Source organism: Perissodus microlepis, chromosome 17 (assembly GCF_051167445.1).
Source record: "Perissodus microlepis isolate ML-2025 ecotype Zambia chromosome 17, ASM5116744v1, whole genome shotgun sequence".
In the NCBI taxonomy this organism is placed as follows: domain Eukaryota; kingdom Metazoa; phylum Chordata; class Actinopteri; order Cichliformes; family Cichlidae; genus Perissodus; species Perissodus microlepis.
This window is the reverse complement of record NC_140477.1, coordinates 9441055-9459711: the sequence shown is the minus strand read 5'-3', so window position 1 is coordinate 9459711 and position 18657 is coordinate 9441055. Positions and strand designations below refer to the sequence as shown.

Sequence of the window (18657 nt, the reverse complement as noted above, 5' to 3'; positions counted from 1 at the left end):
ATGACAGCGAGACGAGACCGCTCCTGCCTCTCATCCTAAGACAGCTCACATAGGCCAATATGAATTGGCTAAATGGAATTAAATGGATGGACGTTTGCAGCCAAATACCTGAAAAATCAAAGATATTCTTATAATCTTTAACTCTGCTTTGTGCAAGAGTTAAGTGTTAAGACTGCCTGTCAAATACTCTATTAGCATGCCAGCACTGTTCTTGTAAGTATATTAGCTGATGCAAGCCAAAGACTCTTAGTCATATTGCATTTATTTATGGAATTAAAAGGTTATTTATGAAAATAAAAACAGTGATATCAACAGGTCAGTTAATATATTGCAAAGGCACGCATTCATAACACGATGCCTACGCTATTTCCTATATTCTACCAGTTGTCAGCTTTATTCTTATGCATTCTTCTTGTGTAATGCACTTCCATAATGCTTCAGAGTCTAAAATAATTTGATTTTTAAGTGAAGAAAAGGAACGAGAGAGGAAACCACATTCACAGAAATGATATAATTACATGGTTTGTGCTTTGCGAGCTGCGTGGTGCTGTTGTGTCTCGGTTTATTACTGTTGTTTATAAAGGCAATCACTGGGTTGAACTTAGCTATTTTCTGCTCTGCGCAATGCCAACTAACTCTTGACTCCTCTATAATGACAGACCTCAGTGTCTTTTTGCAGCTTAAGTAAAGTTCAAACTTCATGTACTTGTTGACAGAAGTCGGAGCTGCAATCAACACAGATGCAGCAAGAATAGATGGATGCAGCGGGGGCACAGCGGCCAACATTCACAGCTCGTACTAGCGGAGTTTCCTTTTGGCAGCTGCAACTACATAAACTTGGCAAAACTTTGAGAAACAATGTTAAAGTCCTGTCCAGGTCACATAGGGTGAAATATCTTTTTTGTTGTGTAAATCAAGCCTCTGGCAGTGCCCTTGGTTCCTCTGCTGGCTGGCTGTGATCTCCTACTAAGCTCTGACTAACAGCACCAGTGAAACAGACATAATGAATGTTAGACTTCCAAACAGAGTCTGGCGCTGCATGCAGTCTCCATATTTCTCTGAGTTTGTCTTTTCTATTGCTTTCCGTCTTTTCTTAATGTTTTTCTTTTTCTTTCTTTCTCTCGCTCTCAAAAGTAAAAATGCATATTACAGCCATTAAAAAAATCATTCCACATAATTACATCTGTCACTTCAAGAACGTGGCAGTATGCCGTTATGTAATCAACATTGGTCTTGGAAAAAAAAAAAAAAAAAAAAACAACCCAGAAATGATTTGACTGCTGACAGAAAAATCGTTTAATTAGAATTAATGATATTAAAGGCAGCCTTGTGTAGAAGTGGTAATAATTCTGTCTGCTGCCTCCTCCTTACATCATTTCTTCAACTTTTCTGCAATGCATCTTAATGGGTTTTCATGCCTGGAGCGGAATCAAGGCCAGAGCGGGAATGTGCTGCATTGTGGTATGTCTGGCTGGTTCAATAATAACTCATATGACAACACCCTCAGCTATCACACAACCCCCAAACTGTCACCGTTCCACCACTGCGCCTTTGGGTAGACGAGTTCACCCTGAATAATTTCACCACAGAAGCAGTGAGCGAGTTCACCCAGAGGAAGCTCCTGAAAAGTACATCATGTTTACCCCAAGGCACGATTCATGGGATGCTGACAGCTTCAGTCATGTTTGATAGCTGACGACGTGCACAGCACTAATCACTTGTAAATCCAGATATGTCACTCTATAATAGAGGACATGACCTGGGGCATCAGAGTCTAACACTAATAAGGAAGTGGATCCTGAAGTCATCACTCTCCTGCAACAGGACAGTTTGAGTACAGCTGACGGACATATACAGGTTTTATTTTTGACAATATGTTCTCACATTAGGGTGGAACTACAACTCCCACAAACAGATGCAAACGTCTTTGTGGCTCTATAGTGTTATGGATAACTGGGACTGACATTTTCCAAAATTTCAACCAGGCTGCTTACCATAAACTGTATATAAAAGATTGACATGGCTATTCTTAGCCCTTTAGCTTTTTTTAATCCTGAATTGATTGTATTTGCCTTGAAGCAGGACCAGGACATAATAGAGAGATTATATCTGGCTTGGGAACACCTTGGTGTGCCCCTAGATGAGCTGCAGGAGGTGGCTGGGGAGAGGGGGGGGGGGCGCCTCTGCTTAGGCTGCAGAAAGGATGAACCTGACCCTTTATGGACGTGTGCTAGAAAGGCTAATCTAGCAAATGAAATTAACACATATAACGGCTCTTGAGTGCTAAGTAATACAAACAAAATACTATAATTTCAGTCAAAAAGCATGAAATTTTTTTTTTTAATTTTCAAAAGATTAATTTTTCAAAAAATTGCAATAAAATTCGCTGTCGTGCAGTCTATCGGACTATGATGTCACCCATCCTTTTCCTCCTCAGCTGCTCCCAATATTTCAGAACTTTATGCCTCAATATTTTTTGATTGAGGGCCTTTAACAAAAAATTCCCCCCACATAAAGTTGTTATCTGTCATCATGACCAAATATGGTTGTAAACATGATCATGGACTACTCAAGTTGTGCCTTTTAATATAGGAGTCATTGGGGATTGACCTACTCTTGGGAGTCAGCCTCAAGTGGCCAGTTGATGAACTGCAGTTTTTGGCTGCCCCTTGGTTAATTTTTCAGACTAATTTTTCTGCTTGGTCAGGATGCGCGCTTTAATAAAACCGAAAATTACAACCTCCAAAAATTTGCAGATGTATTTTTGCTTGTTTGTCACTCTCTTTGCTTCCATAGCAACTAAATCCTGCCATTACACTCCTTGCAGTTCATAGCTACGTTTGTAGTTGCTTCTTTTACACTTTAAACCACCGTGTGTGGGATTTAAATTCTGCTTTCTGTAGCTTCCTTTATGAAATGTGAAATTTTTGAGAACATTAGTAAACTGTAGTTGTTCAGCACAGTGAATTGAATGCACAAAATCATTACAGATCTAATCAATGGCTTTTGAAAGTTGCTGTCAGCTCCGCTGTGATTCAGAGCATTTCAAACAATCACCAAGCCGATGACTCATTTGTAAGTGCTATTTTATGTACAGAGCTTGTAAGTACTGAGGTACCTCTGAATGTGATTTGCAATTTTAGAGTGATGCAATGGTTATGAGGAGGTGGGGGCTGGTTTACTATCTCTGCACATATAGCAAACTCTGCTGTGATGGACTCTTAGGGGCACCTGAGGGTATTACATTGCAGCTTTGTTTTTCCTGTATCTGCTTCATCAGAGAATAGCGGGGCTCATTAGCGTGTGGCCCCTGTAGGGTCCTGAGGCCCCAGAACCTACCCAGCCAACCTCCAGCGGCCCCTTGGGCCCTGAGCCACAAACACAACAAATCATTGAAACAAAAACGCGTGCTAGCATCCCTAATGCCCGAATCTTTACACTTCAAAAACACAATTATGCTAATGCCAGGAATCATTTGCCATTCCAACTCTGATTTAATGCGGCCTTTTAGTACGGGAAGCTAATTAGAGGCTTTAATTAACATGTGCGACACAAACTGGAGAGAAGTGTGAAGGAGCCTGTCGATCATGGAAGAGCACAGCGAGAGCGATGAAACAGGGAGAGTGAGGAAGGGAAGTCTGAAAGCTATGCAAATGAGGCGAGGACGCACCGCAGGGAGGCGCGGATCTCTGCCGCTACAACGGTTTCTGTAAATATCACCGTGACCCGTAGACGGAGTGGAGTCATCTCATTAACACAGATTGGAAGGTGTTACCAGAGCTCAGCCCACGAGGGTCAGCGCTGATACGTCGCAACCTGAGCTTAGTGAGGGCACGATCATTAAAAATGTGACAAAACACAGCATTTAAGGCTGTGTCGGTAATGCGGATATTTTGCTCCACTTGCATCATCCTTTCCCGTGTAACTACCTCAGGGAGGATGAGCTCGCCGCACAGCTGGACATTCAGACATTCACTAGTGGCATACTCATCGTCGAAAGCTGCATATATTCTATAATGCACACAATGACTGCACTGACCATCTTCATACCAGCAGCATGCAGGTTTCTGCAAATTAAACAGCAGCATGTGGGTGCAGGAGTCATCTCATTAACACAGACTGGAAGGTGAACTCTGCATAACGCAGTGTTTTTGTTGCATCTTAAGCTCCAGATATCATCATCATCATTATTGGGAGATACAAACAGATACCGAAAGTAATCACCTCGGCTTTCTACACTGATGCAGCTCCCTCCCTGAAAATAGAAGATTGAATCTGAAAATAGAAAAAGTCAAGGAAATGTAGCTATTAACGTGTGAGCTTTCCACTTAGATTCACACCCTCACAAAGTTCTGCTGCACAGCCAGTGCACTTTAGAAAGCAATATAAAGATATTTCAGGACTTATTTCATTTCTCATTTTACTGTTTAAACCACCCTTTAAAGTTTAAAGTGGTTCTTTTTTAGAGTTTCATTAAAACACATTAGGCTGTCTTTTCATGCTTTCTAAAAGCGACAATAGTTCTTGCTAACTCTGTTTTCTCCTGATAAGTAGTTTATTGCTTGGCAAAGACTTCAGCACCATTGCCTTTGCAATACTTTCAATACCTTATAATAGTGTTTCATTATGCAGGGCAGCCACTGAGTCATTTCATTTACTTAATTTGATCATGTAACTTCTCATTTATTTATTTATGCCAGAGTTGGTTTGGTATGGGCACCTATGCACGGATTGTTTTATATATTCCGAGAAAATGTGCACTTTGCAAAAGCTATATGTCGTAGGAAGTAATCATTATTCTTACAGACTTTGTGTCTCTGCAGGCTGAATTCACTTTGTTCTCAGGGATAGACCAGATAATGGCTTCAGTGCAGTATGGGCACAACATGTTTTCCTTATGGGAGTGACTGCTGCAGCAGGCGAAGGAAATGGATAAATGACGCAGCTTCTCTGATGGTTACAAGTGTTTAACTTTAAAATTCATAGAAAGAAGAGTCCAGCTAACTCAAAGACAAGAATAGTTCGAGTATTGATCTCTGAGACTCGTCTTTTTCACTTATTTGATGTGTTTTTGCCCAGACGCCATGTAGACGTCTGTAAATGGCAAATGCATGATTGATTTTTAAATTTTAATCATGTTTCTGTTCCAGTAGATTACATGGAGGTGAATCAATGTAATAAAAATGTCAGATCCCTTCTGGTATAAAACACTATAAATATTCCGAGGGATTACTTGACTTATCATCCAGGAATTTCTCACACTTCACAATGTCTGATGTTAACTTCGTACTACCATCCATCATTTCAAGGATCCTTGTTATTAGGAGACAGTAAGAACAGTGAGACTCACCTGTGTGTTCAGGACGATCAGTCTTTTCAGGTTCAGTCATAGCAAACACTCTTAGTACATCGTGTACGCTTGACCTGCAAACAAAATTGCAAAAAAATTCAACACCAAGCAGACACTATTCTCATTCTCGTCAAACTAAATTATTATTTTTTTTTGGGTACAAGCTTTTAGCCTGGAGGTTGAAATCTTTGCAAGGCTGGTGTTTCTGTTTAATCATTTTTAGGAAACAGTCTTCAGAGTTCAAGCAAACATGACAGGAAATCTTTAGGTAGACAGTGAGTTAGGCTTTTGCTACGTTTCTTCTGCGCCTATACAGTGTATGCAGTTCATCTTGGCTAATGAGGTGATGCTTTGAACTATAAAATATGAACTACACATAAACATCTTCTGGCAAAGAATGGCAAATTGCACAAATTCAAATAGTGTAACATTTTAACAAAAGCAGCTATAAAGAGTGTTTTTATGACAACAAAGAATCAAATCATCCTATCTTGGTTTGCATTTTGGTTGAAGCAGGTAGCCGTTTGCATTGAACAGCTCTGCTAAACAGACAGGGACTAGAAGGAGAGAGCATATTTCTCCTGTTTTGGCTTCCCTTCAGTGGCTTCCTGTTAAGTCCAGAATTGAATTCAAAATCCTGCTCCTCACATACAAGGTCTTAAATAATCAGGCCCCATCTTATCTTAATGACCTTGTAGTACCATATCACCCTATTAGAGCACTTCGCTCTCGCTCTGCAGGCCTACTTGTTGTTCCTAGAGTATTTAAAAGTAGAATGGGAGGCAGAGCCTTCAGTTTTCAGGCCCCTCTTCTGTGGAACCAGCTTCCAGTTTGGATTCGGGAGACAGAAACTATCTCTACTTTTAAGATTAGGCTTAAAACTTTCCTTTTTGCTAAAGCATATAGTTAGGGCTGGACCAGGTGACCCTGAATCCTCCCTTAGTTATGCTGCAATAGACGTAGGCTGCCGGGGGATTCCCATGATGCATTGAGTTTTTCCTTTCCAGTCACCTTTCTCACTCACTATGTATTAATAGACCTCTCTGCATTGAATCATATCTGTTATTAACCTCTGTCTCTCTTCCACAGCATGTCTTTTATCCTGTCTTCCTTCTCTCACCCCAACCGGTCGCAGCAGATGGCCGCCCCTCCCTGAGCCTGGTTCTGCCGGAGGTTTCTTCCTGTTAAAAGGGAGTTTTTCCTTCCCACTGTCGCCAAAGTGCTTGCTCATAGGGGGTCATATGATTGTTGGGTTTTTCTCTGTATCTATGAAGCGCCTTGAGGCGACTTTTGTTGTGATTTGGCGCTATATAAATAAAATTGAATTGAATTGAATTGAATTGCTAAACCTGGTGTGCATTATTTACAGCAAGAAAACATAAAAGCTTAACCTGCATATACACTCTATATTTAGTTTCTTGGGAAACTAGTTTTGTATTACTCACAGTGCAAAATAATCCTTCTTTATCTTATCTTGGTGCACTGGGTGTCTGACATGACCATCTATGCAGAAGATCTATCTGTCTATCGATCTATCTGCTGACCTCATGAGCATCCATCAGTACCCCACATATGTACAGTATGTAAGAAAATAAGTATAATAGCTTTAGCTTAAACAACAATATTTTTCACAGAAATTAGTGAAGACCAAGTAATGCCAAAAGAGGGACTTCTGGGCTTACAATAGTCATGTGGCCTGGAAAAAATAAATAAAATACTGCCACATTCTGCTACATTTTGACAGTTTCTCCTTTAGTTCTCCGATGAAGGCGCACATTAAAGATTAAAAGTCAAAGTCTGAAAGGCCACATTTGCAACATTTTTGCCGTGTTCTGTTAACAAAAGATCAACAGATCACCTTACTCGCAGGTCCTAGAAAATGCATGAATAATTACTGATGTTTCCTTGCTTGCTTGTCACTTGTCATTTGATGCCACGCTGAAGCACTTAGACACACATCTGCAATGTGTCAAACAAGGTGCTCTTGCTTAAACGGCACCTGAATTACCAATGCAGCAGGGAAGCATTCATATGCACTTCGCTTTCAAGGTCAGTGACTGTTAAGTGGTTCTACAATATGCTCTTTACTAATTTAATACAGCAGAAACTTATTTCCTCCGAGGACATCAAGAGGAGGCACAAGTGCTGAAAGTGCTTAAGAAGAGTTCAAACTGAGTGTGCAAAAAAAAAAAAAAAAAAAAAATCAAGCATAATCACATTTAGTAGAATTACAATTACTATAAATGCAATTTTGGAGTAATTTCACATTACAAATCATCTGAGAGTGTTTAAAAAGCTTTTCCAGGATTAGGATTTTCTCTTTTATTAAGATTGATCTGTTAGGCACTTTTTCAACTCCATATTTTTTATTCTTGAACTCTACTAGAGTGGACTTACATGGAGGGTAGTTCCAAATTTTTAACTGTGCCTTGGCACAGTTCCTGAACAAGGCTGCTTTGGCTCCTTTCCCTTTGTGGCCTCCCCCTCATTTAACCAAATTTCTTCTAATTGTCTGACTGGTTTGAACAGCAGGTGGGTGGGGCAGTGAACTGAGATGACCATATAAGGCAGGGGTGGGGAACACCAGGCCTCAAGGCCCAGTGTCCTGCAGGTTTTAGATATCACCCCGGGTCAACAGACCTGAATCAGATGATTAGTTCATTACCAGGACTCTGGAGATCTTCAAGACATGTCGAGGAGTTAATCTAGCCATTTAAATCAGCTATGTTGGATCTTTGATATCCACAGGTAAAAATATCTGTAAACTTGAACATTAAGATCAACTTTTGGCTCAAATGGTTTACTAGCGCATGCGGTGATTTCATAATTTAAAACATTTGCCCTGTTTAATGAGAGCATCCACCACTGAACCGGTGTATATGTGACAGATAATAAAGAAAAGTATGATAGATCCCCTTTAAAAACACATTAACTCATAAAATTCCATAATTATAGCACATTTAAAGTGTTTACATCTTTAATGATTCCACCAAGAAGTGATCTCCTCTGTAAACCTCTCAGTTTTAGGCCTGTTGTCTGTTTTTTAAACAGTTATTTTTAGGCCAACCTGACCAATAAAATGGATACAGCTGCAGTTCTTTCAGTATCTCTTTAATTAAACATTTGCTGGTTTATTTATGGAAAATCTTTTCCACAGAATATTTTTAGGCTTCAGTAAATTTCAGTAGACTCAAATTTATTCTGCGCTTTTAGACATTTTCAGAAAAGGTGATGAAAATAAGTGCTGCAGACCTATAAAACTATTTCAAATTTGAAACCATCCAACAACGCAACACTATTTGCATCTGTCCAGAAAGAGCAATAAACTCTGCAAATTCTCTTTCTGAGGTAAACAGCATTTCATATTGCTCATAAAGAAATCAATGGATGGAGCTGGGAAAAAACCCCAAAATGGTAGTGTTGCTCAGGTTGGCATCAGAGGGGCTTTTATAGTGAACTTGATTAAAAGAAAATTGCTTTCAAGTGCTCTCAGCAGGCTGGAGGTTGAGTGGGTGTGCTCTTGTGTGCAGCGACGGTGGTGTTTCACAAACTAGGCTCGCAGGGGGAGGAAACAAGATGAAGAAACGCTCTGAAACTGCCCGAGGACAAAGAATATGGAAGCACTGGTGACATGGTGGCGCAATATTACTTCTATTATCAGTTTCAGTGCGTTGTCATTTACATGACTCGTCCATGGCCATCGAGATTGAATTCATTTTTCTGTTTCTGTAATGTAGGGACTGTTGTGTTGATGTGCTTTTCTTCAGACACTTAAAACTCATTTTAAATTGCACTTTTGATTACGCTTTAGCATCTGCTACCATAAATCAAATACGCATTTAAATTGGTGCAAGCTTTTGTCAAATAACCAAAGTGTGGGAAAAAAAATCACCTAATTGTGGATTTTATCTGGATAAGTGACAGGAGATCTGACAGGGAGAGGTGGAGGAATGGGCTTTTTAATTTTGGAATATGTGTAATTTATTCCCTCTTGAATTCAAAATGACATCAGGAGATCAAATGCTGTCCCCGATTTCCATGAAACCTTCACCTAATTGGCTTTCAAAGAGTGAAAAGAGCGCTGGTGAATATTTTAACTACTTGGTTTTAAAGTAGTTTGACTTTGATGAGAATACCATCGGAGATCCGTTGGTATACAATGTTATTTTTTAGGAGCACTGTTCATAAATTGAATTTGCATTTGATTGAACTTTGAAATTTTTCACCACAGCACTCATTGAAACATAATATCATTCTCACTATGTACGAACTCCAGCAGGGGACATACCAAGAAAATAAAGATGTAGCCACAGCACAGAATCAATGAAGTCAGGGTGTTGCATCACCATGTCATTTTGTTTTAAGGCTTTCTTAGAGCATCATGAGCTTTGTTTACTTGCTTTACAGGTCAAATGGATCACAGAATCTGCACATAATGAGAATTATTTACGGTTTCACCCCTCTGCATCGGGTTCACTTTGATACACACTGTCTCAGCATAACATTCATTGGCGCCTGAACATCATCTGATATGCATTAGCATATGCACTGTAGCATAGTAAACAGTGAATCCACAGGGGCTTTTTACTACAAATAGTTGTCTTAGTGAATAATTAATAGGTTTGCTTCTACAAACATGCTGTAAGTGCGTTCTTTCTTTTGACTTTTGCATATTCATTAATTTTGTTGGTGTTTTCATTATTATATAGTTTAGAAACAGTTTTAATGTAGAGAGTTTTTATGGTATCCTTGTTTTAAGTATCAAGTTTTAGTTTACCAAAGCCGATGGTTATCTCTTATGTAAGCTACACATCAGTAGGAACCATCACCAAGGAACATTTGATGAAACTTAACTTTGAATGAACTATATCAAGTACTGTCATAAAAAAAAAAAAAATCACAAAAACACCTTCTTTCAATTCTAAGGCCATATCAAGATATAAAACTCATCCAGTTCTCACCAGGTTTTATATTCGGTAAATACAAAATGATATAGTACACAATGTCAATATTTATTTACCAAAAACTTAGGGAAAATTCAGAAGCCGTTTAGGAAATATTAGGTATATCCTATGATTCAAAAGCTGGTAGAATCACCTTTAGCAGTAATAACTTATACTACAGAGCACTATCATTCCCAATGCTTAACATACCAACAATTTGTCACGCCCCTAGGTGTCTCATAGTAAGGCAAAAGGTACCCTTCTACGTCCTTATGAAACGCTCTGGGTTATCAATTGAAACCAATAGAAAGCCACTCGTGGCAATAAGACACGCTTAGAGCAGAGGCTCCAGCCCTAACCCTAACCTTAACTCTATCAAATAGTGTTTTCCAAAGCGATTCAAGATCTGAAAGTGAACAATTTTAACGTACATAATGCTTTGTTAGGTTGATTTTCATGTCACACATAAAACACATTTATAGCTCTCACGCCTCCGAGCACGTAACATACTGACGATTTGTCACATTCGTCAGTTTGTTACACGTTGGGATGAGAACGTTTTGTAAACTAATAGTAACAGTATTTTGTGTTCTGTATAACTCTCTCACATCACTGGGCAGGACTTTTGTTGCTTCAGTTCATTGAGGTTAGCGGGCTATCATTAATGCACGGCTCTCTGGACCTTGACTGGGTCATTGCAGCACCTTGATTATTTACTTTTTCAGCGATTCTCTTGTAGATTTATTGCTGTCTTGTTGTATGAGCCAATTCAGACCAAGCTTTAGCTGTTGGCTAGATGGCATCACATTTGAATCTTTAATAATTTACTTTGGAGACTTCAAACTGTTTGGAAATGGTCTTTTAACCCTTCCAATATTGGTTGCTTCTTGCAGATACATTGCTGATGTCTTTACCTCCGTGGTGTTGTGTTACACAGACCTGAATGCTCTCAGATCTTCTGCTTTTATAGAGCTGCTCACACAGTGATGATGTTGTTGAAGATTGATTAGTGGCACCTGTCTGATACTTAGCTTCCTAAGGTAAGAGTGAACTTAATTTTTCAGATACTGTTTCTGAATTTTGTTTACGTTTTTCTTAAGTATATAAAGACACAATGTAAAATGTCCTATTTTGTAGTTCATAAGGTTGTATTTACATAGTTTTAAGACCAAAAACCAGTAATAATTTTGATCATGTGCTGATGAATAATTCCTGACAATTGAAACGTGTTGTGTATGTTCTTTTTACCAGGTTTTACATTATCCACACAAAATGAATTAACAAAGTACATTAAAACTTAAAGCTAGGATGAATGTAAACTCCACAGAGATCTTAAGATTAAGCAATAAATGAAGATTAAAACTTTAACATTAAAAGGTATATTAACAGTTAAAAATCATTTTTTAAATTCGTTTTGTTGAATTTATCCTAAAAATATCAGGCTATAGCATGAAACTGTTTAGCTTAGATGAGTTTAGTATAAAGTCTAACACAGTAGGCAGCAACCTTTTTTATCTTGTAGTAACAAAAGCTGTTTAATAGCACCTCTAAAGGTCATTAAACAACATGATGTCAATTGTTTGTCCAATACAAAGTCTTGAAATTATTTCCTGAAATCTTGTTCAGATGCCTGAAAAATAGTCCCAGCCCAAAGATTTCGGGATACCCATTTCATCTGAATATCATAAAAAAATTGTTGTTTTAAATAGCATTTTAATAATTTTTTTTCTTTAATTTGAATATTTAAAACAACAAAAAATAGTAATACATTAAATTTAAATTATTGCTTTGGGAGGAAAATGAAGAAATAAATAAATATTAAATACATACATAAAACGCTGTCATTGTAGCTTGTTTGCCAATCGCTGACTGAAAATATCCAGAGCTTCTTAAATTGGTGGGGTTATAGCTGGCTGCCGGCAGAGCCAGCCAGTGCAACCCCCTCTGGCTTCTGCTCCGTGGCTGCTGGGTGACCCCTCGTCTGGGGCTGTCCTCAGCTCTTCCCAGGAGGGTGGTCCTCCTTGCTTCATGCCCTGGGGGATGGGGCTATGGCTCCCTACACCCTCTAGCAGACCGTTACATGGGGAAACCTTTTGAATACAAGCGCGCTGATCCACACAGGTGTGCACACGGGTGTCCACTGTCCATAGACATAAACGACACCTTTCTTGGCTGCTACCTCAAAGCACATTGTGCGCTGTCGGTCCTGCGTGCTGCACCACAACATTCAATATTTAGCATTTACTGCTGTTTACACTTAGCTAGATTAATGCGATGGTGTTGTGTTTATTATGTTGCTCTCTTTTTTTGCTTGTTTTCTCTTCTTTTTCTCTCAACAGGTGATCCAGGAGTTTTTTTTTCTCTCTCTTTCTCTTTTTAAGTGCCCTTTCTCACTGTCCCTCTTCCCCTCTGTTTTTCTTTTCCTTCATCTTTCTTTCTCCCTTTCCTATCCCCTAGTCATGTCTGTCCCATCTGTAACAACTGAAAATAAAATAAAATAAATAATAACAACAAAGGTCGATCGAATGGACCAATACGGCAAGGCCGTGATGATCCACTTGGTAAAGTAAATCCATTGGGTATCCTTGTTGGCCTTCAGACAACAATTCTGACGGCTAAAGAACCAAATGGGACAGGCAAAAAATTTTTTTTTTTTAAATTGGTGGGGTTAAAAGCAGAATTGCTTTGCCCAGACATAACAATCAGACAGCAGAGTAAAGGATAAGATTAAACATAGAGGTACTGGTAAAAACAAACAATATCAAAAATATCTGCAAAATGCACGAAAGCAATCAAAAAAATACAAGATGATTAGTAAAATACATGTTAAGTGTTAAAGTGCTAAGACTATCAAGGACCACCATTAAACCTCTTAAATATGTAAATTAGCAGCAGAGGAAGGTTCTTCTCTCTATAAAATGTCCCTTGACCACTAACATCAATGGTCAAAATGTCTAAAAGCAGTTTTTGCCACATACCTTTTATATAAGTACTGGTACTAGGCGTGGTATTGCACATAGTAAAGTTTTCCTAAGATATGAACCTCATATGAAGACGTAACGTTTATAAGTTTTAGAGGTGCCTAAAAACATTCAGGCTAGCTACTGCTGGTTTCCAGTGTATACTATATGCTAAGGCATGCTAATGGACTAACTGCAACCCGAATGTGCAAAATGTATCTACAAATTCAATCAATAATCTTTAACCAGAAAGTGTTTGTGTAGCTGGATTTGTAGTGAGCTTGGGGTGGTGGTGTGGTTAGTACTGTTGCCTTGCAGCTCGGGCCTTTGTGTCCTCCTACAGCAATGAAACGCTTGTTAGGTTAACTGGTGATTCAGAGGTCGGTAGGTGTGTATGTGAGAGTGTTTGCTCCTTCTGCCTCTGTTGGCCTTGTGATGGACTGGCGCTCTGTCCAAGGCGTACCCTGCCTCCTTCCCTATTACAGCTGGGATTGGCTCCAGTGACCCTAAGTTAAATAAACAGTTAACAGATGATCTGAAATTGACCAGTAAACAGTTTGGCAGACAGCTGTGACGTGGCAATCATAAACAGTAACTGAATTATTTTTGTAAGCCCTCACCCTAAGCGGGCGATAATTTTAAAAATATAATCTTATTCTAACTTATTGTTACACATCACATTAGCCTTCAGTAATATTAAATACACATAAATGGGTAAACACTAAAAACAAATAAAGAAGTTAAAAAAGAAATAAACAGCAAAGCTTTTTTACTTTTTCATCTGATTTCTGTCCACTTATTGCCATTAATCTATGCTATCGAATGCCAATGTAATTTTCCCATTTATTTATTCCTTCACTCCAAGCACCGTCTCCAGTGCTGCAAATCTACTCTTGCTTTGCTTGTTTGTTTGTTTGTTGGTTTTCTTTGCAGCCTAACATGATTTCTATCGAGGCTTGCTGCTGCTGGTGGTGATAAGAGTTGCTTTCCAGCCGTTTTAGCCACCGTTAGCAGTTCAGATAACGGGAATAACTGTCTCTCGCATATCTGTCTTTTCATCGGCATTTCTTATTCTGTTCTCTTGTTGGAGTGGACATCACACGGACATTACATCATCATGTTATTACACAAAAGTCTGCTCCATACAAAACCATTGTGCATAATACATTAATGTTTTTGACATAACATCATAGCAAATGTTTCTTATGCAATCTACTGAAAGCAATAGGTATATTTGGAAGGCTGCAAACCATTTTAGTGGTTAAATTAGAACCCTTAACACTACTTGTTGTTCTTGCTTTAAACTATTTTTTATTGTATATAAGTTTGGGGCTATTTGAGTCTGAAAGCAAACCAAATAGTTTGCCCCTAGCAGTCTATTGACGTTTTAGCAGACCGAGGAAAATATCTTTAAAAGGTCCAGTCTATAAAGCATTCTAATTTTATCACCCAAAACATCTGCAGTCCTTCTTTTTACTTTGCAGCTCACATTTTGGACCAAAACTGTGCGAGATTCAGCTGACAGGAGCTCGTAATGACTTGGCATTCGACAGAACATGTAGCCCACAGACAGACAGAGACAAGACAGAACACTTCAGTGACCACGCTCAGATGGGTGAAATCCCCCGGTCCGACAAACTCATCCCACACGATCGATAGCTGCTGTGACAACAGCCCTTCCCGTCACAGGCTGGAAAACAAGCTGTTGTGAAGGTCTGAGAATGGGAGATAGGCCCCGGAGGGGAGACTTGATTTACGACCCCAAGTCAAGATGGAAGCACAGTCGCCCACATACTGTAGACGGCCTTCCTGCTACATCACTCTCCCGCTCCCTGCCTGCCTGCCTGCCTGCCTGCCTCTTTACTTGTCCTCCTTCCAGTGTCTATTTGCCCGCCTGCTGACAGCAGGAATGGTCTGAAGTGACATACCACCAAGAAAAACATTTCATTGTGTTCTTTACCTTCACCTGGATTTAGTGGATGGCGAAAATCCTAAATGTCACCTTTGGCTTGTTTTAGTTATTTATTTTTTATAAACTTAGCCAGAGAGGGGGCGGGGGAAGATGTTCAGAAGGAGAACGCTGGAGAAGGACCTAATTTTAAAATGCCATGTAGCCATCGATCAGCAGGAGAAACAAAGGAATGGCACTCAGGAGGTGCTGCTAGACAAACAACCACCCCGCAGTAAGAAACATGGAGGGAACATGTCACCTGCAGGCAATGGTACACTGCACAACACAGTGGCATGTGTTGAAGCAACAGCTTTGCACAGGCAGCATGCTTTGGTCCACCACTCCAGCTACTTAGAGATGGATTTTTCATGTTATCTCAAGTAAAGAAAGGCAAATGAGACTTTTTGGATTCGGTTTTAGATTATATATCTCGCTTGAGTTTTAAACATATATATCATCACTGATTTTTCTGGTGATATATTTGCAGTTCTTGGATTTGGTTGTTTCTATCGTGGGAGTTGTTGTAGGAGTTTAATGTTCTGCTCATTGAAATTCAAGTTAAAGTATTGACGGCTTTAGCGCTGAAACACAGTGAAACAGCAACACGAGCGTTTTACTCATTCTAGGGGAGGTTTGTCGTCAACCTCTTCAGCAGTCGTCCACCTATTCTAGCATGGTTTAAACCCCAAAGCACTTCCGATGTACATTCGGACCCCCCACTCGCTCCCCCACCCTCTTCTTGTTTTTTTTTTGTTTTTTTTAAAAAAAAAACCACTTTTCTGGATGCTGTTGAGCAAGGGAAGATACCCTGCCTCCCTCTCTCTCCCTCCTGAGCGGTATCAATATTCATGGGTCTGCCGGGTGCGTTTGTGCGATGGCTTTCTCATTAGCCTTTGATCCCCTTGCGCGAGGCCTGCCGGAGCGTTGCGGCGCCAACAACAGAGCAGCGTTTGAAGTGTAGAGAGAACAGCTGCTTGCATTGATCTCCATATACTTTCTTTGCCATCCACAAGCACGTCCACACATATGCAGATGCTGCCCACGGGCACATGAATACATGCATCTACTGTAGCACTACACTTGCAAGAGCGCGGATAGATGGAGCTGACAGCAATCGATAAGAAAATCAATCGTGAAAGTTGATAAGCCTTTTAAGCTCAGCGCGTTTGAGTTTTAACAGTCAACACAAACCGAGTTATCACCTTGGGTTGTGGAAACTTTAAAGCCCATTTTTCAATATTTTATTTCCCACTGTTTAGACCAAAAGATTAATAGATTAAGTCAGAAAGAAATTACCAAGTTATAAACATGAGCAAATTAAAATTGTATTTATTTAGTGGGAAACTCTCCTATTTAAGGCTTATCAACAGGTATTATGCAACGCACACTCTATCTTCTCATAGAGGACAAAAGTGTTATTTTAAAACTGAGCTGACATGACGCAGAGAACATTATGATGCTCATTGAAAATTAATAATGAGGTACTTCTTCTAACAAAATAGGGATTCTAAGCCGCTAAATTATACAGCAAGCCGGGGCAAAGCAGCACAAAGCTTGGTGAATAGCTCTTATTTGCTACTGCAAGGCTGGGTAAATTATGATGATTACAGAATTATTTGCTAAAGCCAGGAATGCTTTGTTGGGAAAAAAAATGTACACACACAAATAATCAACTGGGGCGCTATTTTAAAGAATAATCCACCTTCTGGCTGTGAAATAGCATCAGCATTTTGCAGCCGAAAATAAATGACATCATCCCACATTAAGCCCTTTAGCACAATTTCTGCCATATCACAATGTCAAAAACACAGGCTCATGTCACAGGCTGTGTGGTCCATGATGAATCTTCAAACTACCACCCACCCCTCTTTTTTTGTTGTTTGACTTCTTTTTTGTTTCATTTTTTTGTTCCCTTTTGTTCATTAATGTGAAAACATGTTCTCCTGTACAGCCAGGAAGGACAAGGTCCAGCTACTATGACATCATAACATCTGCACAAAGACAATCCCTGCGCTATTGCACTCAATAACTCTCCCCTCTCCTCTGGTATCCGCTGCATAAAAAGCACAGTAAAAGATTAAGACTGGGAGCTCGTCTGGGCTATTGCTCCACTGGGAACGGGTCAGCAGATCAATACAGCCAATGTGTCTGATAACATTAGACCACCCTTAATGGCACTAATGAAGAGAGAGTTAGGTCAGGGAAAGAGTTACAGCAAAGACGGGTTCATTAGATACGATGTGGTTTTGCCACTTTGGGGTTGTTTTTTTTGCACTTTGAATTTTGTTGTTACTTTTTTAGCACGAATCAAACATGGCATTATATTAATTAAGTGTGCAAAATGATCAGCGTGACTCTTTTAAACCAATAAAGATTAACGCCTATCAAAAGAATAGCATTCAAAGCAAGCTTCACAAAAAATAGAGCCAACACGCCTTTTCTCCCAGTTTTTGCTCAGTTGTGTGCCAGTAGAAAGAAGAAAAGATGAAAGCAGAAGCACTATCAGAGTCAAGTTTCTAAACTAACCAACTCTTGTCGGTGTCCTTTGTGACATTAGGTCACAGTGTGCCGAGAAGGACTCTGATTGAAGGGAGTGTTATCAGTGTTCAAATGTCAAGAGAAACTACATCTCAGCAGACTCGCCTCTGACATTATAATAAATCACACCCCATTGTGCTCCATGTAGTCTCACTCATACACAGGCACACACATAGACACATATAAAGAGAGAGAGAGCAACCTGCTGCTGAAAAAGCCTTGTACTTGGCAGGATCTCTGCACACACACACACACACACACACACACACACACACACACTACTTAACATCACCAGCGCCTGACTGCTGCTGCTGGCTCACAGTTTTGATAAAGATGAAACGAGGTGATGCACAAAAGGAGGCAGTGAGAGGCAACGTACCTCACAACGGATGTCTCGGTTTTAACTTCAGGAGCTGCAGGAGACGCACCGGTGAGGCGGGACTGTCGACTTCTCTCTGTCTTCTCCCTCTCTGTCTTCTCTGGGATGGAGGCTCAGGAGGAGTGCTGCTCCTTCGCTGCCTCCTCCCTGCCTCTGGCTCACTCTGCTACTGTCTCAACCCCTCTCACTATCATACCTCCCCTCCCACCCATGCGGCTGCCCCCACCCCATCCTTTTTCCCCTCCTCTTTCAACTCCTCCCCTTTTCTAACCTGCTCCTTTCTGTCTTTCCTTTCTCCTACACCACCCTCAAACTCAAGGGTGACAAAAGAAATCAGGGCTTTTATCATTACTTTCAGCTTTGCTGCAAAGTATGTTGCCTTGGAACTGAAATTGCGTCCAAAACTCATCGGCTAAGGTGAGTTTTCTGTACTCCAAGGTTAAGAAAATACAATTTCTGAAACTTATGAGGCTGATTTTAACAATCTGATTATTTAAGAACGGACTAATGCTTAAAACTAACTAATAAAATGTTAA

At 39.8% G+C, this 18657-nt stretch overlaps 1 long non-coding RNA gene across 1 annotated transcript in view; it reads right to left on the bottom strand.

Annotated features, from left to right (window-relative positions):
- LOC146369206 (uncharacterized) overlaps positions 1–18273 on the bottom strand; it is a 59800-nt gene extending 41527 nt beyond the window's left edge. Inside the window, exons 1-2 of the long non-coding RNA XR_014797372.1 lie at positions 18122–18273; positions 5351–5424 (exon numbers count right to left, since the gene is read on the bottom strand). This is a non-coding gene — a long non-coding RNA (uncharacterized LOC146369206). The remainder of the gene's footprint in view (positions 1–5350; positions 5425–18121) is intronic.
- Between the last annotated feature and the right edge of the window lie 384 nt (positions 18274–18657).